Source organism: Oreochromis niloticus, linkage group LG23, assembly GCF_001858045.2.
Source record: "Oreochromis niloticus isolate F11D_XX linkage group LG23, O_niloticus_UMD_NMBU, whole genome shotgun sequence".
Classification (NCBI taxonomy): Eukaryota; Metazoa; Chordata; class Actinopteri; order Cichliformes; family Cichlidae; genus Oreochromis; species Oreochromis niloticus.
In genome coordinates this window covers 40234737-40252870 of record NC_031986.2, presented here as the reverse complement: position 1 = coordinate 40252870, position 18134 = coordinate 40234737, and positions in this window count along the sequence as shown.

Below are 18134 nucleotides of genomic sequence, written 5' to 3'. Positions count from 1 at the left end.
TTATCTTGTCTTTTCTCATGTCATCTTGTCTTATCATTAACGATGACCCCCATCCTATCTAAATGATGTCTAATATAGTCTAATTTCTTGGCACTTTCCCACAAATTCTGGAGGATCTGGATGTTTATTATTGCAGTGAGTTTCTTATCTCAAGGTAGTCTCCACCTGTCTTCTCCTTTTTTATATTATCAAGGATTTTTGTTTTACTTGAGCCATCATGAGTGGAAAAGATATTCAGAATCCCTGTTATTTCACTGTTATTTTTTAACCATCTTCACTCCTGTGAAACACTTTTGAAAGGTGCATATTTTTTGGCCTCCTCCTCGGACACTATTGCTTTAGTTTCTTCAGGCGTCATTCTGTCTTTGTCTTGGTGTTTTTCTCTTAGTGATACAGGCTTCTCTCTTACAACACCTCTTTCTCCACTTCACCCAAAGACAAATATTTTTGCTTGTATAGAGAAATGTGGGTGTGGGGATATGCAGACTGCAGATAGTGAGCATGAGCTGGTTGATATAGAATAATTTTGATTCACTAACATGTGCACAATAGTACAAACAAAACTGACTGGTACACTGGTGCACATTTCATGATTCTGATTTTGCAGACACACTTACAAACATTTTTGCACACATATTAGTGAATCAATCCCAATTTTTTGTTGAGATCACACATCTTTATCTGTTTGTGCCTATTCCTAACACAATAAAGCAGTTTTGTTAACTCTTTACGAATGTCACGAGTGTTCTCCATTTCTTTTAAGGCAGCATTTGCCCCCACAAGGGAAACCTTCTGTCATTGAGAGCTTTACCTGTGACACATGTTACTGTCCAAGACATTGTTATAGTATATATATAACCCCTTGGGAGTGTTTTCACAAATCAGAATAATGCTGATTTGTTTACATTTCAACTTTTTCTTCCAGTATGCAGAACCTGGAATCTTAATCCAGTTAATGGGGAATGGTCTTGACCAAAGTAATACATCAATGCCAAGTAGGACTGAGATCTGCTAGTGAAATATGATTTTCTCTTTATCAGTATAAATAAGTTCCCATAACTCCATAAAATGAAAATAAACTGCTGTATTTGCCAGCCAAAGCCCACTTACCTTATGGTGGATGCGGATGGTGTATACATGGGGAAAAAAGAGGAAATAACTGTATATATCTAATTTCTACACGAAGTAGCAAAAATATGCTTTGTCCACAAAAAAGGGATGGAAATTACAGATGGATTTGGAACTTCAGAACACCATATTCTTTACTCATGAATAAGATTATAAAGAGAAATCGGGTTTACAATTTCATTTCTCGAGAGGTTGAGCATCATGCTGTAGTTCAGAGAAAAACATTATGAAAAAAGTGGGTTATGAATCTGTTTTCAAATTGAGGCCACCTCACCAACACTTAAACTCTTTTAAGTTGGGAAAAAAAGAGTGCTCGAAAGAACCATTCAGCTTTCTTGCCATTTCCACTCTTTTTTCTTATACTGTGCTTCACATTAAACACCTTCAGCAAAACGCTGCAAAATAATAACTATTACTGCAGGCAATGTAATCTGTTGATGTTCAGTGAACATTGTCAAGTAATAGAAGCTTAAAGGGACGTAATGGCCATTTCTCTTTGCACCTTTTTGGCTCAGTGTCGCCCCCTCTTCTCCATATCACCTTGGCCATAGGCTATTTTCCTCTGTACAGGCTGTAAAAATCTTACAAGGGCTAGTAACCTGAATGACATTCACTTAAATGAGACAGTACGAATCGCTTTTTGAGGACAACAGTCTTCATACGAGTGTACTCGTGCTTGTCCTTGTCTGGGTTGATTTCAATTTCCACCTGTCATTATGCTGTTTCATCAAATTTCTTTTTTGTAATGCTGAACAACACCTTGAAAATATATTATGTCCTTCCAAGAACAGCTATCTATTTTCTGTAATAAACTAAAGATTGAATATTAACAACTCTTGGTGCATGGTAGGCAAAGTGTGATACAAAACCAATGTTGACAGACAAATTATTCAGGGATATTTTTGTTAGATAATATACACAGAAAATGAGAAAATAGAGTTATATTTTGCTGAAATCAGCCTTGAGCATTTGTTATAAGTCCTAGTCATAGAGTGAATATTACAAATGGATATAGCTATTGTGACATTCCCCAGTGGTTAATGAAGTCTTTTGTGTGGCTTTGAGCTCAACTTTTCTTGGTTTTTGAAACCACACGTCATGAGTGAGGGACACTGGAAAGGATGCTGCTTGCCTAAATTGAAACTACTTATTAATTACAAGGTAAGACTAGCCTGATCTTGCCCTCCTTTAATGTCCTTTTTACTCTAATTTATAGTATCGTGATATTGTATTATAGTAACATTAGGCCTCAGTCACACAGGCCTAGAGTCAGGAACTCCCTAGCAACCTCCAGTCTGTAGAGAAAAATGTGTATTCTCCAATCTGTTGGCAAATAGTCACTAGAGGTTGTTGGCTGCCACTCAAAAAATGAAATCAGTTAGTAGTTATATTGCTACAGTTACCAATAGTTTACATGTAAGACACCAAGTTGTCAGTGAACATCAGCTAATTTCTGTCCGTAGTTAACTTGAAAATCTGCAATGGAAACTGGAAACACACAGTAAACGTTGGCCGTCATCACTGCAAACAGCACGTTTCAAAAAGTTTCAAACATTTTACTTTGAAGGAAAACGGTCTACCTTCTTGTTTGCATCATACCTTTCTGTGTTTCAATTCTGCTTCTGCAAACTATAGGTGACTGTGGCAACCTGCAAGTCAACAAAGCAGTCACTGGGAAGTTTTCAGTGCATCACGTTGTGATCTATTTCCTCTAGGTATTGGCAGGAACTATAAACAGTCAGAAAATACACATTTTTCCTGGCAACTAGAGATTGCAAGGGGGTTGCCAACTGGTATCTAGACATGTGTTACTGGAAATTACATTATTTAATAAAAGTAAACCAAAGAAGAAGAGTCTTACATTTGAGAAGCTAGAACAAGTAAATGTTTTTGTATTTGACTTGATGAATAACTTCTACATATTAGTTTTCATTTTCTCTTTTTATCTGGTGTTGGTTGAATTTAGATTCGTCCCTCATATAAAAATCTCTCACTCCACTGTACCAGCATGTGTGGAACTCTGTACTGCTGTTTCTATAGCAGCAGGGGTTAAAGAGGGCATGGAAAAGCACACTCTAGGCTTTCTTTGTTGGTCTTTTTTCTATTTATTTCTCTTCATCTAAGTTGTTCCCTTCCTCACAGAATATGAGGTTCAGCTTCTTTGTGGCCCTAGAAATAACAGATTCTAAGATGAATTGTGTCTGTGCATTTGATGTTCACAGTACTTCTTATTTAGGATTTTGAAATTATGTTTTATGAATAAAATGTTGAAGAGATTCAGAACGTGAATTTGTTTCAAATTCTGCTCAGGGTTCTTTCATGAAAAGCAAATTAGATGTAATACTGGCAGTAATAATATTTGTAATGCTAAAGTGATCAAAAAAGAACACTTTGGTTAATGAAATACACCCTGCCAGAGCTTATGTGTCTTTTTGTATTTCTACAAAAAGAAACCTAACCCAACTTATGTAATTATATTTTTAAAAATTATTATAACTTAATGCTGTGATCACATAAAAATGTAACTCATAGTCCCTAAACATGCCCCTATTACTAGCTCTTTGGGTTCTTTTCGGTCTCTTATATTTAATTTTTTTTTATATGCGTAAAAGTCCACTCTAAATTGAGCGGATAAAAATGTTGCCAAACTGCGTAAAATGCCATATTTATAGTCCAGACTTTTCTTGTGTTACTTATTTACTTTCCAATTTAAAACGCTGACACAAATGAACAGCTCTTTCTGTTAATCCAGATGGAGCAAACTCACAGTCTTCATGCACTCCCTGCATTTATTTTCAACTCAATTTATATACAGCGCCTATCACAGCAAAGTCTTTAATAATGTAAGGTTAAGATCCTACAATAATACAGAAAAACCACAACAATCAGACGACCCCCATATGAGCAATCACTTTGGCGACAGTGGGAAGGAAAAACTCCTTTTTAACAGGAAGAAACCTCTGACAGATCCAGGCTCAGGGAGAAGCTCTGGGAAAAACTCCCAGTGAGTAGAGCCTCCAGTTCCCACTCTTCAGTCAGCACACCTGTTTTTTATTTAGTTTTTTTGTTTTGTTTTTATCAGTCTAATCACGTGCCTGCATATAAGGTCCGGCTCTATCAATCTTCACCAGATTGTGTCCTGCGTGGCTGCAATTCTTCCAGACTCACTTACCTGATTCCATCAAACTAGTCCATGCCTTTTGGAAATCTCAGGTCAAGAACTCATCTCTTCAATCTACCTATGTAAGACCTACCTGTCTCTAACCTTTTCCAAAAACATGACCAGTGGCTTTGCCCACTGTTCACTTCAAGTGTCTCCAAAGTGAGAATACCTACCTGCATTCAAAAATTGCCACTGAAATCTCTAGACACCTCAACCCTTGTGTCAGCCAAGTCTAACTCTTGTCTCCTCTCTCACCCAGGGTTGCTAAATTGTCCCACCTGTTGCATCCAATCCACTCATGAATTTCCTACTTGTGTTAATAAAACTGCTGACTCCTGGGTGCTGCTTTAGACTCAAACTAGTTTCACCTATTGAGACTACGACATAGCATTTCAGTGTTTATTGCAAATCTAAACATATTCCAATATAAAAACAAACAAAAATAATAAATGACCTCTAAATGATATTATGCATTCTCTAAATTAATATAACTCAACACTAATGGTGCATCATGCTATTAAAGTCACCAATATAGCTTGAGTTTGCCATTTAGCAAATTTTTTGCTGAATTAATAAATTATAGCAGAATTACCTGACATTTTCCATGTTCAATAGTAATGATTTTGTTACTCTGTGGTCTTTTAGTAGGAAAAGCAATGGAAAATGTCATCAGTCAAAATGCACTGAAAATATGCTTTGTTATCAAATTGAATGAGATACAGTATCCAGACACCGTCATCCTAGCTGTGCTTGTCTTTTATCTTCCTCGAAGGCACGGCATTACTTTAGATGTCTGTTAGAAATTCAGTGTATTAAAGCGCTTGGGTTACAAGGGTTTGATCATGAATGTATATATGCAGTTTGATGTGGCTAGTGTATATGGTGCAGTGTCTCTTTTCTTGGTCCAAAGCATGCATATCACATTGTTGAGATCAGCGGTTGTGTTTCCAGCAAAGATTAGTCATGACACTGCCTCTGATACTGTCTGCTCACAGACTCATTTATAAATTCTTATATGTTTTGACAGGTACGAAATATGTTTGGACAGCTGAAACACATCAGACTGTATATTCTAGTGTCAAACACCATTTTAGTAACTGTTCTCAAATCTGCAGTCTTAAGGCTGGCTGCGCTGTAGGTATGTGTGTTTCAACAGAGGATAATGAGCGACAGATACAAAGTGAGAGCGAGGAAATAAAAGACAAGAGAAAGCAGATTTTATACATCCTTAATTGTCTTCCTCTGCCAACATCAAACAGAACAGTATGTGGTGTGTGGCATCTTGAAAGAGACTTCATCCATAATTTTGAATACAGCTCCACAATGTGCTGTGTACTTGCATAAATAAAAAAAATACACATAACATGCAGAGGAAACATGATAAGAAGACAGAGAAGGAAAAGTTATGAGGCACTGCGCAGTTGAGTGGCCTCAACTGCTCACAGCTAGCGGAGCAGAACAAACCGTCACCAAAAGGTAAACTAATGATGAATGGAAGTGGTCGATCTTATTTTCAAACCTTAAACTGTACTCTAAAATTCAGTAAAGGAACATTGTGCAGCACTGTATGATGCAATAACTCAGATATTGCATTGCTCCATTCTCACTTACCCAATGGAAATTCTTTTTTCAAAGAAATAATTTGTTTAATTACCCCCAGCGGTGGAGCCAATTAAGAATATAAACTCAATTAAGTCTTAAGTGTGAATTTTTACTTGGAAGTCAGATAATGAAGTGAAACAGACAGGAGCCTCTGTGATAAGTACAGTCATTCATAAAGAGGATTGTTTATGTGTGTAATTACTCTCCATGGCTTTTCTACCATGACAGTCTTGCCTTGAACAGACTTTTTCTATGTGTAAACCCTCTGTGAATGTGTTGGTGAGTGAAAGTGACTTTCAGATCCATGTTACTGATGATGGCTGGACCTCTGAACCTGCTGTCATTGAGTTTGAAAAATCTGCCAAGATCTGCTGAGATTTTATAGATGTATTAAGTAGCTGATTTTCACTAACTCTTTTATTTATATATTATACAAATCGATGCTACCACATTGCTGCAGCTAGAGACAATGTTTCCCTGCCAATAACAGAGAATTTGTTTTTCCGCTTGTGCAAGACTAATGGATGTCTGGCAACTTCTCTCTTGGGTTGCTGCCAGTGTGGTTATATAGATGATAATAATGAGCCTCTTTTAATTTGGTACCATCTCTTTTTGAACTTCTTATTTAGCACTACTGCAATAAAAAAAGCAGTTGGTGTACTGAACAGAATATTTCTTTCTAGGAGTATATTGTCCCAAATGTCCATAGTCATTTTAGTTACAGAAAGGTAGTGCACTCTTTAGTTAAAATGTAATTTCAACTGAGATGCAAATTAATTGCTCCCACTTTTGTAAAAAGACATCTCTTAGCAAGAAAGTGATTCTCTCCATCATAAATATTTCCATCACTGAGTCCATCCATTGTTTAAGACTTGGAGTTCTTTGTAATTGCTTTTTTCCCCCGTTAGCAGTAATGAGTTTAACAACGTTCTCTTTTTATTACTCCAAGGTACAATATCATAACATCTTGGGGATTTCATTTCATCAGAGGTTTTGGTGCACATTGACATGACAGCATCTCTCAGTTACTGCAGATTCGTCAGCTTGACATCCATTGTGCGAATCTCTCATTGCACCACATCCCAAAGGTGCTCTATTTTATTGAGATTTTATGACTGTTGAGGCTATTTGAATACAGAGAACCAATTGTAAAGTTCAGAAAACCAGTTTGAGGTTATTTGAGCTTTGTGATAAAGTGCATTGTCCTGTTGGAAGCAGCCATCAGAAAATGGGTACACTGTGGTCGTAAAAGGATGGACATTTTCAGAAACAATCCTCAGCTAGACTGTGGCATATAAATGATCCTTAGTTTGTACTGATGGGCCTAAAGTGTACCCAGAAAATATTCCTCATACCATTATACCACCAGCAACCTGAACCGTTGAGACGAGGCAAGATGTATCCGTTCTTCCATGTTGTTTACACCAAATTCTTACCATACCCTCTAATGTCACAGCACAATTGGGACTCATGAGACCAGGCAATGTTTTCCCACTATTATGTTATTGAGTTTTGGTGAGCCAGTGTAGACTGTAGCCTAGTTTTCTATTCTTGGCTATTGCTCCAAATGAGTCTTCTGCTGCTGTAGCCCATCTGCTACAAGGTCCGATGTGTTGTGCATTCAGAGATGCTCTTCTACATACTTTGGTTGTAACAAGTTACTTTTGCCTTCCTATCAGTTTGAAGTAGTCTGGCCATTCTCCTCGGACCTCTGGTATCAACAAGCCATTAATTTTCTGATTGATTCTCTTTAAACCCTACAGATAGTTTAGTTGGGAAATGCCAGTAGATTATTCTCAGAGCAGTCTATTTGATCTTTCTTCTCCATTCTGATGCTCGGTTTGAACTTTAACAGGTTGTCTCGACCATGTCTAAATGCCTAAATGCACTGAATTTCTCCTATGTGATTGGTTGATTAGATATCTGTGTTACCAGTAGTTGAACAGGTACATCTAACAAAGTACCCAGTGAGTGTGTCCACACTATCTCCAGCATGGCTGGTGACTAGAATTGTTTGCTTTTCATGTAAAAATGTAATTTAAAAATAAAGAAAATACACAAATGTAATTAATAGAGCTTGTGTTCTTTTTTCCATTTTGTTTTGACGCATCTAGTTTTACTTGCACATGTATCTGTTTCTGTAGATACTTGTGTAATTTAGAGATGGTTTTCATATTAGTGTGTTTATGTGGTTCAGTCAAAATGTGTACTATCTTTAATTGACTGCAGCTTATCTACAAAAATAAAATCCAAAAAGCAGTTTATTTAAAAACTAATTTTAATATACTGTAATAGATAAACAAGTCTAAATATAAAGATGAAAGCGAAATCAATTTAGGAATGAAAGCAAGCCAGCCTCCCTTCAACATCTACTACAAGTAGGAAAACAAGAAAGTATAACTTCTAAATGATCACCTTTTGAAAACCTAAAAGTTAACTACTACTACCAGTTTAAAAAAATGTTACATTAAAAACTCATGGTAAGTGCCGTCAGTAAGGCTAAGTAGCCAATAGAACTTTTCACGTGGAAAACTCTGAAGTCCTTGTTTCATTACCTGCCACTTTCTATACTGGTTGTAACCTGAAGGGTGTAAACCATACTGGTTGTATTATATTAATTTGGTGTGTTTTTAATTAATATCTGATGTTCAGATAAAAAGCCCCGGGACTTAAACTGTGATGTAAAGACATAAAATAATAAAATAATCTTAACCTCATTCTAATTCTCCCTGACAAGCACCTCATGCCAGACGGCTCTACTGATTACTAGGCGATGCCAAAATGAGGTGAAACACAGTGCGAGGAGAGGGCTCTGCATGCAAGATTAAAGCTATGTTGATTTTGTCAGAAAGCAGAGGTTGTCTGGAGTTTAACAAATCAGGGAAATTCACACACTCACACTCACAACACTGGGCCTTTTTCAGGACAGGGCAACAAAGAATATTTTTTTCCCAATGGACCTGCAGTGTGGATTCCCCTCTGCCATTACTGTATCACTTCCTCTTTGCCTTTTACCTCCCTTTCGCCCCCTCTACTTCTCCAAACCAAGTCCCCTGGCACCTAGCCTCTTACTCATCTTCTGTCTTGCTTCTTTATGCCATTTCTTTTCTCTTCCCGTACTATTCTTAGCCAGAGGCATTTTGTTTTTTCTCCTTTTTGCCCTCTCAGCCTCCCTCGAGCCTTCTGTCTCCTTATCTGTCTCTGTCCATCTAGTCTTTTGAGTCACAAATAAAATTTTCTGTCTGCCATAGATGGTAGAGGAAGGAAAAACCAGTCTCAGTAAGGTGATGGGCCGACACATGCCACCAGAACACTAATTCATCGTGGCAATGATTCTCCAAGTGGTTTGGACTCTACTGGAAGGATGGAAGACTATTCTCCCAAATATATGCCCTTACTTGGTGTTTTGATGATGGCAATGGTGCAGTTCAGAGACTGCACCTGCCTTATGGATGAAGCATTGTAATCCCAAAAGAAAGTGACCCTATTAGTTGTCTTTTTATAGGATAAAGGAAGGACTTTGCACTAATTTTGCAGTGATCCTTCCTTCTTATACAGCAGTCACAATTACAAAGTGCACCCAACTACTTTGTCGCAGAGTTGCCGTGGAAGTGATGGTCTAGTTTTCACCAAACTCTTCTTTTGTGTATATCTACGACCATGAAAGCCTAGGAATGGTTAATGCTTTATCATGTCACTGTAGAGCCAAAAAAGAGAATACTGTGAAATTAGTGGACTAATATGCTTTTTCTTATTTTTTGTCATATTTATAATATAGATCACATATAAAATAATGAGATCAGCCTATATAGAGGTAATCCCTGTGAGCAACAACCTGAGGTTTCAGTTTGCTTTAACTATGTTGCAGAGAATTTCTACGCTCTGCATGATGTCATAGAGACCAGATATGGATAATATTGTCATCTCAGACACACAGCTCAGTTTTCAAATAGAGAAACCCCACCTACCTTCATATCTTTTTGTTTGCCAGTGGCAGCCAGTCATTGGAAAGTTAGCTTCAGGGGGCTTAAAAGAGTCCAAGAATAGAGTGGAAAATGAGCAAAATCCCACACTTGACCACTGTTATTACCTGAAGCAGATTTAAAAGTGTGTTAAAATGTATAGGACATTCAGTCACTCAGGGACAATATAAAAATGCTATCAGAATGACATTTATTACTCCAGGCACACAATAATGATATATATCATCCTCCCTTTCATAATACTCTTGCATCCAGCAGTGTCAGTAACAGAAATGTTATTCCCAACACACTTACATCTTTATATATAAGACACATCGGATCAAGATCAGGAAGTTTCAAAGGTTATTTGTAAGGAAACCGATAGGCGAACAAAAGCCTTGTGAAGATAACGCTCAAAAAGGAAACTGTCACTTCTGAGAATGTGGGGGGGGCACATGTATGTAAATAGAGTGTTTTTACGTACTGGGCATGTTTGTACATGTGTGTGAATGCAAGCAAGAAAAAGTAGAGACATTTTAGCCATGGACAAAAAGCACATCTGAAGCATATGTTCTGATTACCCAAATTTCTCCTTAAAGCACAGATGTTTTGCAAAGTGAGGTTCTTTAAAAATGTCATCTCGTGCTTAGATAAATGGTTTACACCTTCTTTGCTGCCTATTGAGCCGTCATAGTTCCATTGTGTCGTAAAAAGAAGAGTATACTCAGCGCTATATAAAAAATCTTTCTCCCTGCAAATGTCTGCAAATCCTGATATTTATTCTTCAGCAAGATCATTAGGGAGGAACTGGAGGCAACCATATGGACACAAATGCTGCTCAGCTCAGTCCATTATTTAAATACAGATCTTGGTAGACACCACCAGTAGGCTTTCTCCATCTGCTGGCACAAGCACATACCTGGGATGCAAGGCAGTAACTTGAACAAAATGAGTTATAGAGAATGTGCCTATTCAGATGGTTTATTTTAAGTTGAGTTTTATTTCAATACTGAAAACAAAAGTAAGGGAGCTGATAGACAATGACAGGTAATACTGTTGAAAGCCAGAGCAGTCAGCTTTATGAGAAATGTCTCGAACAGACAGTTGTAACTGAAAGTCAGCAAAACTGTTGCAAATTTCCCAAGCAGTTCATAGTCTCATGGTTCTGTTTGAATCATTAACCCGTATGAATGCTTAGAAATTACATGATTTGTTTTTGCAAAGCAAATGTGAGCAAATGTTTTAGCTTTTAAAATTCAACATTTACACAGATGTATATGATAGCTGACATTATACATTACTGTAGCAACACGATCACAGTTTCTTTTATGACATCACCATAATGAAGGCACTAAAAAGCAGCTTGGCTGCTCTTTTGTTTCATTTGACTCCAGAAGACAAGAGAAAGATCAACATGAAAAAGAAGCAAATTCATATTGCCCCCGGCGCGCTTTTCCATGCTAAAATATGCATCAGGCTGTGATTATTATGCCTGGCTCTTTCTATGGAAACTAGTGGAGCAAGATTATTTGGCTCTACATAAAATACAGCTGAGGATGCTAAATATAAGAGTAGTTCTGCTACTTTATAAAGTTTTTTATAAGTTAAGGTAGATGAGTATGTGAAATTCTTGATGGTTTATGACATAGTTGATTGTTTATTTTTCACTATTCAAGTAGCCATCACATCACAGATATATAACATTTTGTGGTTGGCAGTGTGGCTATTAGGGAATTTATGTAGTACAATGTAAGGCACTCAACATGCTTAAATTAGCAGCAGGAATTGCTGGAGGTTGGAGAAAAGAAAAAAAGGTGTCATGCAAGAAAAGTGTAAAAAGAGGGCTGGAGTTAAATGATATGCACGAGATAATTAGAGATTGTGAAGTGAAGAGATGAAAAGAACCAAGTGCCTCCCTATTCCAAATACATGAGGGACCCTGCAGCTGGACACCAGGCCTTTAGGCTGAAATATATACACTCATTTTCTTGCCACCAATTGTACAAATTGTTCTCTGCGCTGGTCTATCTACACATGCTGTCTTTTCAGATAAAGCCAAGCCAAGGGAGCCGGAACGGCATGCTGTGTTTGGAGGCTTGATTATGCAGAGTGGCAGACTGAGAGAGGCGTTTGGAAACGCTTCAGCAGACAGATCACTGCTGGGCCTCTACGCGGTGTGTGTTTGCCGTCCAGTAGCCGAGCTTCACAGATAGTACTGCTTCCCTGTTGACTGGCAACTCTTTAAAGGCCCCCCTGGACTGAATGAGCTCTGTGAGAAGAATGAGAGGAAAATGGGTGAAGAGACCACTCAGGACAAACAAATTTAGAAGAAACAGGGAAAAGTGTACCTTTAGAGAAAGGGATAAATATAAGAACTTATTACAGATGCTTTATGAATTGTAGTGTAATTAATTTTTAGAAGTCCAGAAACTTGTTTGATTTTACTTCTCATTGGGGTCCGATGTATTACTTTCAGTGTAGTGAGCAATATTAAATACTGCCGACTGTGACTTCCGTACCTCAGCCGTTTATCAGATTGTTTCTGTCATCGCTTTCCTGCCCTCCACCTCATCAGAGACACTGGAGTGTCCGTGGATGAGACTTCTGCAGTGAAAAAACAGTTGCAGGCATTGTCTCTCTGGTTCCCTGCACTGACACTTGCGATTTGTAGAAGTCACACCCTACAGTGATTGCAAATAATGATGAGCTGGTGAAGAAAGGCTGAGGGAGAGATGGTGGTGATTGCTGCTGCTCTGTGTGAGTCAATAATGGAGAATATATGTCATCTGCCATTATGTATCTTACAGGCGCCCCCGTAACCCATATGCTAATTAATGCTGATTTATGCCTCATTATGTTGATTTATAACTAGGCTACCAGAGTGCTGTTGACTGACTGCAGAAAAAAACCCCAGTTTGAAACATGTTAGCATCACTCTCGCGTGGTCTTCGGGATGGCTCGGTGAAGCTGTGTCTCGTTGTTTAAAAAAAAATCTCACTTAGAATAATTTTTTGAGCGATCATGATAAATCTATGTCATAAAAATTTTTTATACTGCACCATTAAAGGGCCAAAACTGTAGCTCTGTGTGATTCAGTCCATTAATTGCAAATCATGTACACTTTGCATTACTGATGGCCATTTTCCAAACCATAACTTTGATTTCCTACGTTCGAGTCACTCATTCATTTGCCTCATTTCAATAAAATACATACATCAACTTGCTGAGACTTGAAGCTTACTCGAAATAGGCAATCCATCATAACTTTTACTGTATACATGGCAACTCATTTAAAATTTTTAAAATATGGAGTGGCGGTGCTTTTATAGCAGCCTATGACATTCAAGTTTTCATTGTTACCTAGCCAAAGCATTTTGTACTAATTAGCTATGTTAGAAAAAAAAAATCTCAGACCAAAACATGAGAAGGAAGGCTGTTATTTTTCTTTCTCCTAAACTCTACACAAAGTAGTAGTACAAAAAGCCGGAAACACAAAACTGATCTACTATCACTTCATAAAAAGTCATAGAGAACAAGTTTTAAGCAAAAGTTGCCCATTTTCACATTTGTCAGACATGTAACAATATTAGCATTATTTTGACTTATAGTTCAGGCCAAGTGATGGAAATAATTCCAGCATTCACTCTCATTTTAGCTTTGTTTATGTCCCGAGGACAAGAGATATATGAAATATGTTAATGACAGAGCTGAGTTTGATCAGAAACAATAAAACTGTGGACCATAAATCAAAACCAGAGGAATGGAAGATGTTTAACAACATTGCAGAGCTGAGAAAAACTGAAGGATAGCATTATTTGTATCTTCATCAGAGCATCATATTACACTTTATTATTTGATTGATTATTAATATGTAAATTTAAATCAGAGGAGCTTTAAGGAACTTTTTTATGACCATGTTTTATGCAAGTTGGAACGATGGGGTCCATTAATCTATACTGCATGGATGAAAGACTCTAAGGCCTCCAAATATTCAAAAATTAATGGCAATAATGTGAAATACACTTACTGGCCACTTCATTAGTTACACCTTACTAGTATTGGGTTGGAGTCCACTTGCTTTAATTCTTTGTTTCATAGAATCAACAAGATGCTGGAAACATTCTTCTGAGATTTCCGTCCATTTTGATGTGATGGCATCACACAGTTCCTGCAGATTTGCTACCCATCATGTAAATCTCCCATTCGACCATATCCTAGAGGTGCTCTGCTGGACTGAGCTCTGGTCACTGTGGGGGCCATTTGAGTACAGAGAGCTCATTATCATGTTAAAGAAACCAGGTTTAGGTGATCTGAGCTTATCCTATTGGAAGCATCCATCACAAAATGACCATAGCATGGTCGTCAAGGGATGAACATGGTCAGCAACAGTCCTCAGGTAGGCTGTATAAATGATCCTCAGTTGGTACTAAGGGGCCCAAAGTGTACCCAGAATATATTCCCCCTACCATTACACCACCACTACCACCAACCTGAACTGTTAATACAAGGCAGGTTGGATCCATACTTTCATGTTGTTTACCCCAAACTCTCACACTACCATCCAAATATTGTAGCAGACCAGAAAACATCTGTGATTGTCCAATTTTAATGAACCCGCAAATGTTATCCTCAGTTTCCTGATTTTAGCAGACAGGAGTGACACCTGGTATGGTCTTCTGCTGCTGTTGCCCATCTGCTTCAAGATTTTATGTTTGTGTATTTAGAGATGTACTTCTGCATACCTTGTTTGGAACATGTTCTGATCTCTGACATCAACAAGGCATTTTTTCTCCCACAGAAGTGCCGATCACTGGATGTTTTCTGCTTTGTGGACCATTCTTTGTAAACCCCAGAGATGGTTGCGCAAGAAAATCCCAACAGATCAGCAGTTTCTGAAATACTCGGACGAGCTCGTCTGCCACTAACAACGATGCCACGTTCAGAGCCACTTAAATCATCTCTCTTCCCTATTCTATTCTTGATATGAACTTCAACAGTTCTCTTGACCATTTCTATTGGACATGCTTAAATGCACTGATTTGCTGGCGTGTGATTGGCTGATTGGTGTTTGCACTAACAAGCAGTTGAACAGGTGTACCTAATGAAGTGGCCGGTAAGTTTCTAGATAACGGGCTAAAATATGGACAATTATCAGTAAGTGCTTGTGAACACTTCACTAAATGCTAGAAAATGCTAATTGATTATAGATATATTCAATTCTACCTTCTATTTCAGGCAACAGGTTCAGAGTGGCGAAGTATACTGATATTTGTAAAGAAACTGTAAAACTAGCATTTGACCTACCAACTGTTTTTGTGCATGGTTTCTGGATTTAAAGCTTGTGTTTCATCTCAGCCTTCTGGACCATGGCAGACTTACTTCAGGCTTTTTCACCAAACAGTCATCTCTACCTTAACAGTCAGTCTTCAAGACCGTACAGCATGTCGGAAGTGGAGAAGTTCTGCTCCCTTTTGTGTTGCTTGCTTGGATGACATGGCACCTTTTCAAGAGGAAGTGATAGCATAGGTTCTAGATGTACAAAAAAAATGAAGAAGACTGAAGATATTGTGTTCTCTAGAGAAGAAAAAGTCACTGGTATCACTGCTGATGGTGCTGTTGAAGCTTAGTGGCTCCCATATAAGTTTGTAATTCGGTCCCAGGATACAGTCTTTGATCAAATCATGCAGTTGTTTGAAATTGTTTCTGAAGCAGTGTACCAGAATGTCAGTAAAGAAATTAGAGTTTTGGCCACACTCGACTGAGCCTTTTACTTAGAAGCACTCACATGATGAGGGAAATGCATTCTTGATCATTTTGTTTAAATGGAAATGTTACAATTATGCATCATCAATATGCTGTTAAGCCTCACTGACAAAGGTTAAGGATAATATCAGCTCACCCCAATGTAATGCTAAATATGAAGAAAATCTGTATGGCAGTGTCTCATGTTTGAGTTAATTTTATTTGTAGTATAATATTTATATACACGATGTGATTTTCTTTGATCACACTCCTTTGATCAGAAGGGGGAGAACTGTCAGCAGATTGGAGAAGGGCTGGCGGTAGAAACACAGCTAAAATATGGTTTCACAAATAATGCTGTTCAAATGGAGTTCACATGCCTTACTTTTTGAATTTGACAAAAACAAATCTGGTAAACTGGTTTTCTGAGGAAACATCCTAAAATGTAACATTTCCATAATTCACAACTGTCAGAGAAAGGTTAGGACCCAAATGGAGGAGGTTAAAGGCTGATTGACTTGAACAAAAAATCTTTAATGCTGAAGTAAATCCAATTTAAACAAAGTCCAAACATGAAAACAGAACTCTATAAACACTAAAGGCAAAAGAAATTACAGTGCTGCACATAAGGAGAAAAAACAGGAAATGAGACGAAGGTCCAGTCCACAGTAAAAGTTCAGCCTTGCTGGCTGATTCTAGCCGCCAGGCAAAGGCATTTTACCTTAATATCTCATGGTCATGATGTCTTCCTTATAAAAGCCTATTTTATGAACATAACATACAGGAACACACTCTAAGTCAATACATTACGCAATTGTCATTCGTGACCTCCATGACCAGATCTGTGTGACAGCACAATCCCAAGAGCCAAAACTGAAGCAGCTATACCAAAAGCTGATATCATGAAACAGACATTAGAAAAGAATATTTCAGTATGTTCAACACATGGATGGCATGTTGCCTGGGTCCGGACATATGAATCAGTCCACTCCACTGAGTTGTCTGATTCATATGGGACGGGGAGATAAAAGGTGAATGTAGTCACTGTGACCTCACCTGTTGGTCTGTGCACTTCAGTTTTAAAGCTTAGGTTTCCTTAGATTTAATGTCAGCATCTTGATTTTTTTGAAGAAGAAAAACAGCAAGGAATAGGTCTGCTGGGAACCCAGAAACAGATGGAGGACAAAGCATACCCTTCTATATCATCTATTTTACCCTCAGTGTGACCATTATTTATAGAATAAAAAAATATCCTGTAATGAAGAAGGCTTGAAATTACCAACTGAGACCATAAACTCATTAGTAAAATGTTTACTGAGGTAATAAATCAAAAAGTAGAAGAAAAGTAGGGCCTTTGCTCATAGGCTTCTATACAAGTGGACGTATTTTTGCAAGCAGAGGAGTTGGCCCCTGCTGGTTATGATATTTGCAGGTTTAATGCTGAAGGGGCAGTCTTCATGGACCACATGCTGCTATTTTTAATCTGATTTTTTGGATTTGAGTTGTAAACTGATAGGGCTTATACACTTTGCGTTTACTGTATTTTTTACTATAGCCAGCAATGCCAGCTGGTAGTAAAGAGGCAAAAGCAGATATTGAACGAACAAAAAGTGAATAATATACAAGGTCAGTAAAAATAAAACTTGTGTAGGATGGCTTGGATATGTTTGTTTTAACCCTGCAGTGAAATTTGAATCTGTACATAATGGTTTTTAATCCCAGTTCTTATTGATTTTAGTATGTTGACACTTTGCCTTTATTATGTCCTCCCTGCCACGACCCTGCAAAAACAGATACTGATAAAATACATTAGCAGGAAAACGCTAGATTCTGGCTGCAAAAAAGCACATGTATTCTTTGTGTTATGCCTATACTGGGAACATCATTAAACATCAAACCAAACCTTTCTTGCTCCCTGCCTTCCATCAGGGTCAGTCAGAGATTCTCTGATTGGCTGTCTGTTTATAATAGGCTAAGCAAAGCCCGGCTAACAGCCTCTTGTCTCCTCCCCTCTCACCTTCATTTATTATAGATCACCTGCCCCCACCTGCATGGCTTCATTACTCCCTCATTTACAGCTTCTCTGGTCTGCTGACTCTTCTTTTTTTCCTCGGTGCCTAACAGCTCTCCTGGTGCTGCTGTCTCAAACCCCGCCAGCATCACCCCTCTCTTTGTCTGTCTTCCCTCTCCTCCTCCTATCCCTTTCTCTCGACCATCCTGAGTTCTCATTTTCATCCATTAGGTAATTTAAACCGTCATGCAGGCAGTCGTTCGCAATGATGGCAAATGACTGAGTGCAGTTTGCTGATAGCCTTTTAGTGCTAGTGTCATTCATTTCTGGGTCAGTAAGCTGCAGGACCTGGATTGGCACCAATGGTGACCCTGACATATGACACACACAACTATCCCTCTCTATTTGTCAGACACACATGCACTGTTACTCCCTCCCTCTGTTTAGCCGCTTACTGATGAGCCTATCTAGAATGCTGTCTAATGACTTGACAAAGCCAAATAAACAAAACAGAACAAAGAGTTAT